At 41.5% G+C, this 13,493-nt stretch overlaps 1 protein-coding gene and 1 pseudogene across 1 annotated transcript in view; one reads left to right on the forward strand and one right to left on the reverse strand.

Annotated features, from left to right (window-relative positions):
• Nucleotides 1–13,493, reverse strand: part of FGF12 (fibroblast growth factor 12) — a 675,226-nt gene that overhangs the window by 467,425 nt on the left and 194,308 nt on the right. The gene's annotated exons all lie outside the window — the stretch shown is intronic.
• LOC102484430 (homeobox protein OTX2 pseudogene) lies at nucleotides 1,580–2,451 on the forward strand (annotated as a pseudogene).

The raw sequence follows: 13,493 nt of genomic DNA on the forward strand, positions 1-13,493 counted from the left end.
TCTGAGGGACCAGCAAGGCCCATGAGAGCAGTCTACCCTGTGGCATTAAACCAGATCCTGTGCAGAGTAGAACCGCCTAAGAAATCAAATACTACGAGACGCCCCCTAGTGTAGGTGTCCGGCCTAACACTTGTGCTCGGATGCCCACAACGGCTTGTTCCTGGGCTCTCATCGCCAAGACCAGTGCACCAATTCATCACGACAAGTCCGTTTCCCTGGCACAGAATTCCAGGAGGCACGAACCATGTGAATCCACAAAAAAGGACGGTAAGCGTCATAAGGGACACAATCTTCAGGTGCGCTGTTAGAAATACTGATGTCCCAAGCACCTCTGAAATATTTCCTCCCCAACTATTGGTCTTCTTCTCTCACGGAAAACCCTTCACAGGTACGAGCATAACTTTGGTTACATGATTGCCTTCTAGCTAAGCTGTGACTTCTGCCCCACAGCCATCACTGTTTCTGACTGGCCCTTGTTGAGGGGACAATGGCCAGAGATGCATGCTGAACAGACTGGGAATAGAAAGACTCAACAAAACAGCTCCAACGAGAAAACAAAATGATCACAAAATATGCAAAGGGTTTTTCTATGAACAAAATGATTGTTCAGTGCAGAGTTCCTCAACAACCTCAGAGCAAGATTCGAGTACTTTAAGAAAGCAATTCTCAACTCACCAGGTCTTTTTATGCCTCCAACCTATCCACTGGTGGAGTTACCTACCTCTAGTCATAGTGAGCTTCCTCAGTCACCTTTAAGGGGTATTCAAGATTTGGGCAAAGGAAGTTAAACCATGCAACTACTCTTCAATACAAACGGAATAAATGGCCTAATCAGAGGGATTAAAGGTGTGGCAACCTTTATGTTTAGAATAGATTTCCCCCAAAGAAACTAAGGAAAAAGTCCTAACTTCTCTAACTGAGCTGGATGAATTAGCTAGCTATAACTGCCTAAAGAAAGACCTTCCGAATGAAAAACAGAACAGTACAGTGGAAAAAAACCGACTTTTGAGCCTGGCCAACTTGCATTCACATCCTGGACCTGTCATTGATTGGTCTGTGGTGTTTGGAGGTCAACTTGCATGACCCCTCTGAGCCTCAGCCCGTCACCTAAATGGAGATAAGATGCCTCCTGACAGGGCACTAGAAAGAGCCTCTGAGATACGAAGTGCTCAGCATAAGGCTAGGCTGAGAAGAAGAGCTAAATAAATTGATCTTATTAATAGTTCAAGTTAAATGGCAGTGATTTCAGCATTTTAGGATCATCTGGGGAAAGATCGATTTCAGACATATTTATAAATAAAGAAGAAATTAAGCTAGGTTTTAATGTGGGAATTGGTAACATGTTTATCATGGAAATTTACTGTTCGAAAAATGATGCTCTTTTTGAGTTAGTGGCAGGACGTGGAAGAGCTGCTGCCTCCGAAGCCAAAAACCAGCATGTCTGTTTTATTTGCTCTTAGTTTGACCATTCCTGACCCAACCACTGAGGACCCGGAACCTGTCCACCTGCGGACAGTCGAGACCTTCTGGCTGGGTCCCCCCTATGTGGGCCGACTTTGCACCTCCAAACAACCTTAACATGATGTCTTATCTTAAGCAACCTCCTTACCCAGTCAGTGGGCTGAGAATGACCACTTCGGGCATGGACTTGCTGCACCCCTCTGTGGGCACCCCGGCCACCCACCATAAACAGCGCAGGGAGAGGAGGACATTCACCCGGGCACAGCTGGACGTGCTAGAAGCACTGCTTGCCAGGACCCCATACCCAGACATCTTCATGCAGGAGGAGGTGCTCCTGGAAATCAACCTGCAGGCATCCAGGGTACAAGGATAGTTTAACAATCGAAGGGCTAAGTGCCGCCAACCACGGCAGCAACAACAAAATGGGGGTCAAAACAAAGTGACCTGCCAAAAAGAAGACATTGCTGGCTTGGGAAGTGAGTTCAGAGAGTGGAAAAGTGGCCAGTTCACCTCCGCCCCCCATCCCAGCACCTCAGACCCAACCATTGCCTGCAGCAGTGCTCCTGTGCCTATCTGGAGCCCGGCTTCCCTCTCCCCACCGTCAGATCCCTTGTCCACCTCCTCTTCCTGCATGCACAGGTCCGATCCTGTGACCTATACTCAGGCTTCAGGTTACAGTCAAGACATGTTGGCTCAACTTCCTACACTGGGGGCATGGACTGTGGAGCTTATTTGACCCCTGTGCATCACCAGTTTCCTGGGCCAGGGGCCACACTCAGTCCCATGGGTACCAATGCTGTCACCAGCCATCTCAATCAGTCCCCGGCTTCTCTTTCCATCCAGGGATATGGAGCCTCAAGCTGGGGTTTTAGCTCAACTACCGATTGCTTAGATTATAAGGACCAAACTGCCTCCTGGAAGCTTAACTTCAATGCTGACTGCTTGGATTATAAAGATCAGGCACCCTCATGGAAATTCCAGGTTTTGTGAGGATCTGTAGAACCTCATTGTTTGTGGGTGACTTTTAAGTATACTGAGCTGGACGTTCCAGTGTTCCAGGCATTGGTTAAGAGAGTTAGATGGGATGATGCTGAAACTCATCTTCTGAACAAAGTTCCGAGAGGCCTAGAAGGAAAAATGAAGGGCCTTAGAGGGGTCTACCAACCAGCAACCTGGAACAGACAAAACAGTCTTAAGTAAAGATCCTGTCATCATTTTAGGTCATTGGTTTTCCTGATTTGCAGAGTGATCAAAAGCACTGTGGCCATGTACAACAAACACTACCAAAAATAAACAAAATCATGGACCAGCAGTTGGCATAATGGCTATGTCGCTGGACTCCCACGTAGTCGACCACAGTTTGAGTCCTGGACCCAGTGGCTTAAACTCACGCTGGGCGTGTGTGTGTACCTGCCCAAGATCCTGAGATGAGAATGGAGGAGAAGGGATTGTGGCGTGGCCATCCCCCCTGGGGGGTGATTTCTCGCTTTCTGTCTCTCTGTCTCTCTCTGTCTTTCTGGCGAGCGCATGTGCCCTAGAGCAAAAACCTCTAAAAAATAATCAAGTGAAATTAAATTGTAGGGAAGGGAGGGAGGCATAGCCTTCTTAAGCAATGTTCCAATGTTTCAGCCAATCCTTGGTTGAATCTTAGGAACGGACAGTGTCTCAAGCTCATTCATGTTTCATGACCAACTGGTAGTTGGCACTGAAAAACTTTTCAGGACTGTGTGAATTGTGCAACTGATTGTCTTAGATGTACTTTATTTTTAAAAAATAATGTTCATAAGGAGTCAATACGTAGTTTAAGAAACAATCAGTGTGTGTCTTACATACATGGTACATCTGTGGCTTTTAATCTGTGCTAGACTTCAAAACTGTGATCTCCTGTGATTGTATGCAGCCTTGAACTCCACCTCTGCAGGGGTTCTTCTGTGATTAGATAGGTTATAATAATAAGCAAAAATCAGAGCAACTAAGTAGTGATCTAAAATGATTACCCTTGGCCAGAGGTGAGCTGCACTGAAATTGTACGACAAAATGTCCCTGGACGAGAAGAATGAGAGGAGAGAGACAGAGGGACGTAATTCAGCTGTAATTCACGTCGGTAAACCTAGCAGTGAAGAGACATTGGCCCATTGCTCTGACCCTGGTGAATTTTTAAACTGAGATCTTTGTTATTTACGCTTGCAGATGTTCACTGGGAAAGTTACATATGCATAAACCTTTTCCTCCTGGATCTGTCAGATACGTATAATTATATTAAAATGGTTCTAGCACACACAAAAATGATGCTATTGAGATAGATAAAAAATATACCAAACCCCCAGTTGGAGAATAAGGATTTGATTGTGGTTACTTCCTCCAATTCTTATCTCTCTCTATCGAGAATGTAAACTTCATGAGAGCAGGAACTCGGTCTCACCCACCAGTGTATTCCACATAGTCTGTTATGGCTTGAATGTGAGCCCTCCAAAATGCATGCTGTCCTTTATCCACAATGCAGGGGAAGTGGGGCCTGCTAGGAGACGCTTGGCACATGGAGGCCCCTCAGGAAGAGGTTATTAATACCTCTGGGAGGGAGAAAGGATGCTCTCACTGGATTAGTCTCAGAGTGTGTTGCTTTAAAGCAAAACTGGCTGTTTGTGCATGCCTCTTTGTGCACACACACTTCTGCTTTCCTGCTGTTAGGGTGCGACACGTGGGCCTTGCCGATGACCCCACATGATCTTACACTTTCCCGCCACCCATACTCTGAACCAAGTAAACCTCTTTTCTTTATAAATCCCTCAGTCTCAGGTATCCTGCTCTAACCACACTAAATAAACCAAGACAGTCTGTACTCAATCAACTTTTGTTCATAAATAAACGAATGAACGAGAGCTGTGGTCCTCCCTCTGTCTGGTAACGCTGAGGGTTTGTGGCCAGGGCACAGCGTACTACCATATTCTAGCTCGGCCTCCACAAACACGCCCTGGGCATGCCCAGGTCTCTCTGTACTAACTTCACGTGTGTCAGGAAATCACGTGCTATCTATTGGGTTTTCCATGAACCATATGTCACGTCTGACACAGAAACTAGACTGGGTTGGCCATGTAGCTGAATGGTTAAGAAAGGCAGATCCCACATGGCTGACAGCAGTTCGAATCTTGGTCCCAGCGGACATGCTGGGCACATGCTCAAAACTCTGGTGGGAAGGATAAATGGAGGAAAAATGATTGAGTGAGTGAGCTGTGACCGCACCTCAGTGAGAGTGCTGTCCCTCTCTCTTTCTCTCTCTGGTAAACTCACACCCTCTGGTCAAAGAAAGGGGGTGGAGGGTGTGGCAGGTGGTATGGTGGTTAAGGACACTGGACTCCCACATGGCTGACTACAGTTTGAGTCCCGGACCTGGTGACTTGCTTTCTCTCTCTCTCTGTCCCTCTCTGCTCTAATTAAAATACATACATAAATAAAGCTAAATAAAATAATTCTTTTATGAAAAAAAACAGAAAATAGTAAATAGACTGGCAATTTCCAATGGCATTGAGACAGAAGTTTCTACCCGCACGAGTGCACCCACTGGCATCTGACTTACTGACTAAATGTTTCTCTTGTGAATAGTTAATGCTGTGTCAGTTTTCCTCAGCCTGGTCACACTTGGAAATCCCTAAATCAAACTACAATGAATTCTCAAATTCACCATTTTCTTGACAACATCCTAGCTGCTTCTGTGAACTCCCAATCTCTCTTCTCACCACTTCGACTGCACCAAAATTATATGGAGGAAAGTTGTCTCTAATTAATCATGATTTTGTACTTTATAAAAGGTTAACATCTTTGCAAAGGCGTATTGTATTTGACAAACCTCAATGTTTATACAAATTATAGCTTAGACTGCAGTGAAATTGGCCACATGGAAATGATATTAGATTCTAAACAGCTTGCAGAATATAAAACTGAATTTTAAAGAAAGATACAAAACATTCGTCAGCCTGTAAGTTCTTCCAAATATTAGATATAAGTTCATAATATCAGAATTTATCACTGAGTAGTATTTTCATCATGGTACTGGTCAGGGTTATTGCTTGGCCAGTGCAGTAAAAATGATTATTGTCTTCTCTGTAAATTACGTCATCATTTTCTTCAGCATGTGCTAGAATATAATGCTGTATTTCTTTAAAATACTTCTCAACTATTAGCTGGAAAATTTACTGGAGGCCTCTGTAAGTTCACAAGGCAAAAGGTGAGAACCAGAAATAAAGTTATAAAAAAAAAAAAAAGAAAGAAAAGAAACCAAAATAATAAACCTTCAGATTACTTCACAATTTGGACATAACTTTCTTGGCTACACTTCTAAGTGAGTAATTTTGAATGATATCCAAAAATATATAAATTTCCATTTTAAAAAATGTGTCACCATTATGCTAAGGGAGAGAAAGTCACAGTTTAGTCTAAGACAAGGAGAGCAACATTAGAGATCTTATTCATTGAACTGGTGACAAAAGATAACATTAACCAACTGAAAGGTCTTAATTCCCCAAACATTGATATATATGTTTAAATTATGAAGCATGAAGTGGAACTCCTTTTTAAATTTTATAATTCAAGTTAGGCTAATAAAATTAATAGAGATTTCAGATATATTACATGGTCCACTGCCTTTATTGTGCAAATGGAAAAACCTGAGGCCTACCGAAGAGACACAAGTCACTCAGAAAAATGAACAGCATCATTACTCAACTTGGGTAAGACCAAGCTTCTGACCTTTTCATTTCTGAATCCCTTTGCAGAGGATTTGACTGGATTTCCTCCTGTCCGTTTAATCAATGATGTGGCTATCGTATTTTCTTGGATGCTACAATAACTAATTTATAGGTAGGATAAGGATCAATTAATGCATCAAAGCATGCATTAGCTAGAATTGGAGCAGAATGATTATTTCTGATGGTAGCGGTTCTCTAATAATGTCATCGTTCTAGTCCAGAAGCAGACAGATTGAAAGGCACTCATGGGGGCCACCAGATGGCGAAGTGGCTACATTGCTGGACTCCCACATGGTTGACCATGGTTTGAGTCCCAGACCTGGTAGGTGGAAATTCAGGCCAGGCATGTGTGCGTGCATGCCCAAGATCCTAGGAGGAGGACAAAGGAGAAGGGATTGCAGCATGGCAACCCTCTTAGGGGGGTGATTTCTACTTTCCCTCTCACTGTCTCTGTCTCTTACCCTCTCTCTGGTGAGCATACACGCCCTAAGGAAAAACCTTTTAAAAGAAAGAAATAAAAAGAAGAAAGAAAGAAAGAAATTCTTGTATTTACTGAGTTGTAGTGTTGCATCCTCCCAACACACATACTGCTGCTCTTAGTCATCTCACCAATAGCAACAAACATTTTTTTAAAAACCTGGCATTAATAACCTAAAAATTGGAAAGGAAAACTAATTTCTATAACCGATCTACAATATGTTCCTATGGTAATAACTCAGTAAACTATAACCATCTCTCCTAAAATCTGAAAAAATACTCACTTGGTTGATTCTATCCAAAAGGTCTTTCATGAATTTTTACATTACTTTTTAATTATATCATTTCTATATATGCTACTTTTCATAATAGGCATGAAAGTGGATATGGTAGGTTATACTTCCTAAACTAAACTATACAAGCTAATTGTACTAATAGTTGGTCAGGTTAAGAGATATGAATGTTTCGGCATGTTAAAGTCATTGAAACATTTTAATTCATGGTTTGCTGTAATCAAATATGTGATTCCAAAGAATTATTCTGGTAGTAGTGTGACAGCTAGTTTTGCATGTTGACATACCTGTATGAAAAAATACCTAGAAGTCTGATAAAGTAGCCATGGGAGTCTTTCCAGAAGAGCTGAACATGTGAGACTGAGCAGGGTAACTGTAGATCTGCCCTGTGTGGGCAGGCATGATCCAAGCAACAAGGATCCCCGAGAGAATAAATATAGGAGATGAATGAGTCTTTTGTGAGACAAAGTGACACAGACTTCTGTTGCCTGAGACATCAGAACTCAGACTCATTGCCTCCTGACTAGTGATTTACACACATGACCCGTCTACACCTCAGGCTTTCAGCCTCAGACTGTGAGTTTCATCATCAGGTTCCATGCCTCTGAGGGCTTTGGACATGGACTGACCCAGGCCACCACAGTCCTGGGATCTCCAGCTCACAGACAGCCACTGTGGAAGTGCTCAGTGGTCCCAGTTATGTGAGACGACTCCCCCTATACAAACCATTGACTCTTATATTAGCTCAAACCTACTGGCTTTGTTTCCCGACCAATGCAATGAGTATGGAAAGAGAAAACAAAGTGGCTCTGACAACCAATTGTAAGGACAAATGCACTGTATGGCAAATGCGCTGTATGGCAAATGCACTGGGGACATGGTTCAGACGCACATGCCAATGTTTTGGACATGTAATTGGTAGACTTGGCAATTGACCACATATGGGAAGAAGCAGCAGCATTGATGTCCAAACTCTTGCCTTTGCATTAAGTAGAAAGGAAACTAAAGATGAAAAAGTAAAGTATAGACATTTCTTATACGTGATGTAATAATCATTACTCATAGTAGAATGTGTGAGTTTTATATATAAAAAATAAATTCAAGGAATTCCTTGAAAAATCAAGAAATTATGGTTAATTATATGTCAACTTAACTGGACCACCAGGTCTCTAGACATTGGCCAAACATTCTCTGTGTGTCTACAGGGCATTCTAGATGGGATTCATATTTGAATCAGTCAACTGAGTAAAGCAGGTTGCCCTTCGTAGTGTGAATGGGTGTCACCCACTCAACTGAGGCCTACGTAGACAAAAAGGTTAAGTAAGAGGGAACTCCTCCTGTCTGCTTTGGACTGGAACATTGGTCTTTTCCAGCCTTTTTCAGCCTTCAGACTCAAACTGAAATAGGAGATCTCTTGGGGTCAGTTTTCCATTTGGAACTTATACCATTAGCATTCCTGGTACTTAGGCCTTCGGATTTGGACTGGAACATCAACTTTCCTGGGTCTCTGGCTTGCAAATGGCAGAGTGGAACACCTTAGTCTCTATAATCATGTGAACCAATTCCTTGTAATAAATATCCTCTCAAGTGATTGTGGAGCCTGAAATGTCAATACATGCCCCCAATTCCCTACAGGATGTAGAAATGCAGAAGAGATTACAACGAAATCAGACCCCATCGAGGGATGGAGGGGTGTTTATCTCTCTCTCTCTCTCCCTCTTTCTTTGTAAGTGCATGCACCCTCTGACAAAAATTAAAAAAAAAATTGTAACTACAAATATATGTTAATGGATGCATAATATAAAATACATAATTTGTGACATTAATAGCACAAATCTTATGGGAGGGAGAAATACAAAAGACAGCCTTCGTGTACAATTTAAATGAGGTTGTTACGACATTTAAAAGATTGTTTTAATTATAAAATGTCTTATGTAAGCTCCAAAGTAACCAGAAAGAAAATATGCCAAAACCTATGTTTTTTTTTAAAAAAAAGCAGTCCTAAAAAGGAATTTTATACTACTAAATGCCACATTCAAAAAGAAAAAAATATATAAAAACTAATGATACTCCAATAAAAGCAAACTAATAACAAAAACTAGGTAAAAACAAAACTCAAAGTTAGCAAAGGGAAGGAGTAATAAAAATTAGAGTAGAAAGAAATAAAATAAGATATAAAAAAGGAAAAAAATAACAAACTAAGAGTTGGTTTTTATGAAAAGATAAACAAAAACTTTAAATCTTTACGAATAAACAGATAAATCTAAAATAAAATTTAAAAATGAAAGAGGAACATTATATGTAAGGCCATAAAAATAAAAAAGGATTATATGAAACTATAATAAACAATTACATACCAACAATTGCAGAAACTAGAAGACATGGATAAATTTCTATACAAATGCAACTTACCATGACTGAACCATAAAGGAATAGAAAATCTGAACAGATCAATGATGACTAAGAAGATTGTCAGGAATAAAAAGTCTCTCAACAGAGGAAAAACCCATAGTTAAATGATTTCACTAGCAAATTATGTCAAATATTTCAAGAATAATGAATGTCAATCCTCAAGCTCTCAAAAAGTAGAAAAGAACACTTCAAAACTCATTTATTTAGACCAGTATTACTTTGATAGCAAAAACAGACAAAAATCCCAAAATGAAGGAAGATTATAGGCCTATATCTCTGATAGATATATACGCAAAAATTGTCAACAAAATACCAGCAAACCATATTAAACAGCACATTCAAAGACTCATACATTATGGCGAAATGGGGTTTGGCCCTGGGATGCTATGATCCCATGAACATAGATACAAAAATCCCCCACAAAATGTTAGAAAATTAAAAGAAACGACATATAAAAATTTATATACTACAATCAAGTGGGATTTATCCTATGGATGCAAGGCTTAGTCAACATTTAAATATCAATGAACATAATTCACGACATTGATAGTGTAAAGAAGAAAAATCACTTGGTTATATCAAAAGATACAGAAAAAGTGTTTGATAATATCCAACACCTATTTAGGTTAAGTACTTTCAGAAAACAAGGACTAGCTGGGTAGCTCTTCAACTTAATGAGGAACTTCTTAAAAAACCTACAGCTAACACAATACTGAATGGTGAGAGAAATGAAGTTTCCTACTAAGACTGGAAACAAGGCAAGGATGCCCCCTCTCACCACTGATTTTAACATTGTTCTGATGCAATAAAAACAGAAAAGGTGATAGAAGGTAAATAGATTGGGAAGAAAGAAAGAAAACTGTATTCATTCTCAGATAATATGATTGACTGACTATGTAAAAATTTAATAAAGAACCAACAACAAAAATCCTGGAACTAATAAACAATTACAGTAAGTTTACGAGATGTAAGATTAGTACCCCAAAATAAATTACTTTTTTTATTCTTTCTCTCTTTTTTCTTCTTTCGGTTTTTGCCATAGGGCTCATGCACTTGCCAGAGAGAGACAGAAACAGAAAAAGTGAGAAATCATCCACCCTTGGAGGGGGATAGCCATGTCATAATCCGTTCTGCTCCATTCTCCTCTTGTGATTTTGGGCACGTATGCATACACGCTCAGCGATTTTCGAGCCGCTGGATCTGGGACTCAAACCATGAGCAAGCCATGTGGGAATCCAGTGCCATAACCACCATGCCACCTGCTGGCCTCTATCACTTTTCTATACATCAGCAATGAACAAGAGGAATTTGAAATTAAAAGCATATTACCACTTATATTAGCACCACCCAAAATAAAACACTGAGGCATAATTCTAACAAATATGTACAAAATTTATATAAAGAAAACCACAAAACTTTGATGTAAGATACAATCAATAAATAGAAATATTTTGTTATGGGTAAAAAGACCCAATATTGGCAAGATGACAGTTTAATAGACTCAATGCACTTATGATAAATTTTGAGTATATTAGTTTGTAGATATTGACAAGCTGATTCTAAAGTTTATTTGGAGGGGCAAAAGATCCAGAAGAGCCAGCTCAGTATTGAAGAGCAGTCAGAGGACTGACACAGCCCTACTTAAAGACTTTCTGGGGACCAGCAGTTAGCATAATGGCTATGTCACTGGACTCCCATGTAGTTGACTGTGGTTTGAGTCCTGGACCTGGTGGTTTAAACTCACACTGGGCACATGTGCATGCGTGCCCAAGATCCCGAGAGGAGAATGAAGGAGAACGGATTGGGGTGTGGCCATTCTCCTGAGAGGTGATTTCTCGCTTTCTGTCTCTGTCTTTCTGGCGATCACACGCGTCCTAGAGCAAAAACTTCTCAAAAAAAAGGAAAAAAGACTTTCTGAAAACTAATCAAGAAAGCATGATACTGGAGAAATAATAGACAAATAGGTCAATGGAACAGAATAGAGAGCCAGAAATACATTCACATAAATATAGTCAACTGATCTCTGTCAAAGCAAGGCCAATTTAACAGAGCAAAGGTAGTCTATTTCAACAACAGTGCTGAAACAACTGGACATCTGCATGCAAAAATTTCTAGACATAAATATTACACCTTTTGTCAAGAATGACTCAAAATAGATCACAGACCTAATGCAAGTGAAAAACAGAACTCCTAGAAGATAACATAGAAGAAAACACACATGACCTGGAATATGATGATGACATTTAATTTTACATAGGGGTTTTTGCTAAAGGGCACATGCAGTCGCCAGAGAAAGGGAGAGACATTGAGAGGGAAAGTGAGAAATCGCCTCCCTCCCCCCCAGGGGGAAAGGCCATGCCACAATCCCTTCTCCTCCATCCTCCTCCTGGGATCTTGGGCAGGCATGCACATGCACCGGCGTGGTTTTTCAAGCCACTGGGTGTGGGACTCAAACTGTAGTCAGTCATCTGAGAGGCCAATGATATAACCACTACACCATCTGCCGGTCCAGATGATGGTGTTTTAACTATACTCCAAAGAAAGAAACAATTAATAAGCTGGAATGACAAAAACAAAAAAAATCCTCTCAGAAGACAATGTCAAGAAAACCAGAAAACAAGTCACAAATTGGGAGAAAATATTCGCCAAAGACGCATTTGATAAATGGCTATTATCTGGGACCAGCAGTTGGCATAATGGCTATGTCGCTGGACTCCCACGTAGTCGACCACCGTTTGAGTCCCAGACCCGGTGGCTTAAACTCAGGCCAGGCGCATGTGCGTGCGTGCCCAGGATCCCAAGAGGAGAATGGAGGAGAAGGGATTGTGGCATGGCCATCCCCCCTGGGTGGTGATTTCTCGCTTTCTGTCTCTCTGTCTCTCTCTGTCTGTTTGGCAAGCACACGCCCCCTACAGTGAAAACCTCTCAAAAAAAAAAAAAAAAGACTATTATCTTAAATGGCGATGACCTCTAAAAACTCAACAGTAAGAAAATAAAACCCCAATCAAAAATTGTTTTTAAAAAAACATGAATGAATACCGCTTCAAAAAGATGCAAACATAGAAAGTAAGCATATGAGAAGTTGTTCAGCGGGCCTGCGCGGCCGGGCCGCCTGGCCCCCGCTGCCTCTCCAGCGCTGGGTGTGTCCCGTGCTTGGCGCCTACAGGACAGGACGCCGACCGAGGTCGCTGTCCTTCCTTTCTCTGGCCTGGCTGGCGGGTGAACGGGAGGCGGCGCTGGGTCCCCCGCACATTGGAGAGCTGGGGGTTGGCGTGTGGCCGCCAGGCCCTCTGCGCGTGACCACCGGGACCGCGTGGACCCCGGGCCTGCCAGTGGACCCCGGGGCCTGCGCCTGGACCTGGGGCCAGAGCGTGGCTGCCGGGCCTGCACGTGGCCACCGGCCACAGGCGGCAAACTGGAGCTGAAAACAAGGATTAAGAACTTGCAACTATAAGCAACAGAAAGAATCTTTAGCTGTCTTAAACCAATTGAGAAATATATTGTATAGGAGGATTTTCTCTACCTATAGACAGTGAGAAGATGATGGTTACCAGCCCTGCATTACCTCAGGGAAGAACAGGAACTACTCTACCATTCTTAAGGAAGCCAGATACCCGAGGATAACTCACGCTGCAGATCCCCACAAGATGCTAATCACAAGATGACTGCTGTGCCTCATCAACTGATAATCATCTCTGCTTACCAGAACCACTTTCCTGAAACTGTAGTCCACAGAGACTCACCTACAATTGCGGAACTGCACGAGACCCACACTTGATCACACCTTGAATGGAATCTATGTTCTCTGTTGTTAAAAACTTTAAACTCGTGGCCCCTCTCCCTTTACTTGCATGTATCACATTTTCAATAACTCTTCTGGAAGACAACTGTATATAGCAGAGATAGTGTAATGGGAGAGAGGGAAAGGGCAGAGGGTCAAACATAGGATAAAAAACATAGATATACATATACATATGTATGAAAGTAGAAATGGAATATTATTGATGATAACATGCTTGATTAAGCCACTATGCAGTTTATCCTAGATGGGAAACCACGTTTAGTATGTTGTGACGATGCTCAGGAAATGAATGTTAGGTAATATTTA

The sequence above is a fragment of the Tupaia chinensis genome, unplaced genomic scaffold (assembly GCF_000334495.1).
Source record: "Tupaia chinensis unplaced genomic scaffold, TupChi_1.0 Scaffold141231_1, whole genome shotgun sequence".
Lineage (NCBI taxonomy): Eukaryota > Metazoa > Chordata > Mammalia > Scandentia > Tupaiidae > Tupaia > Tupaia belangeri.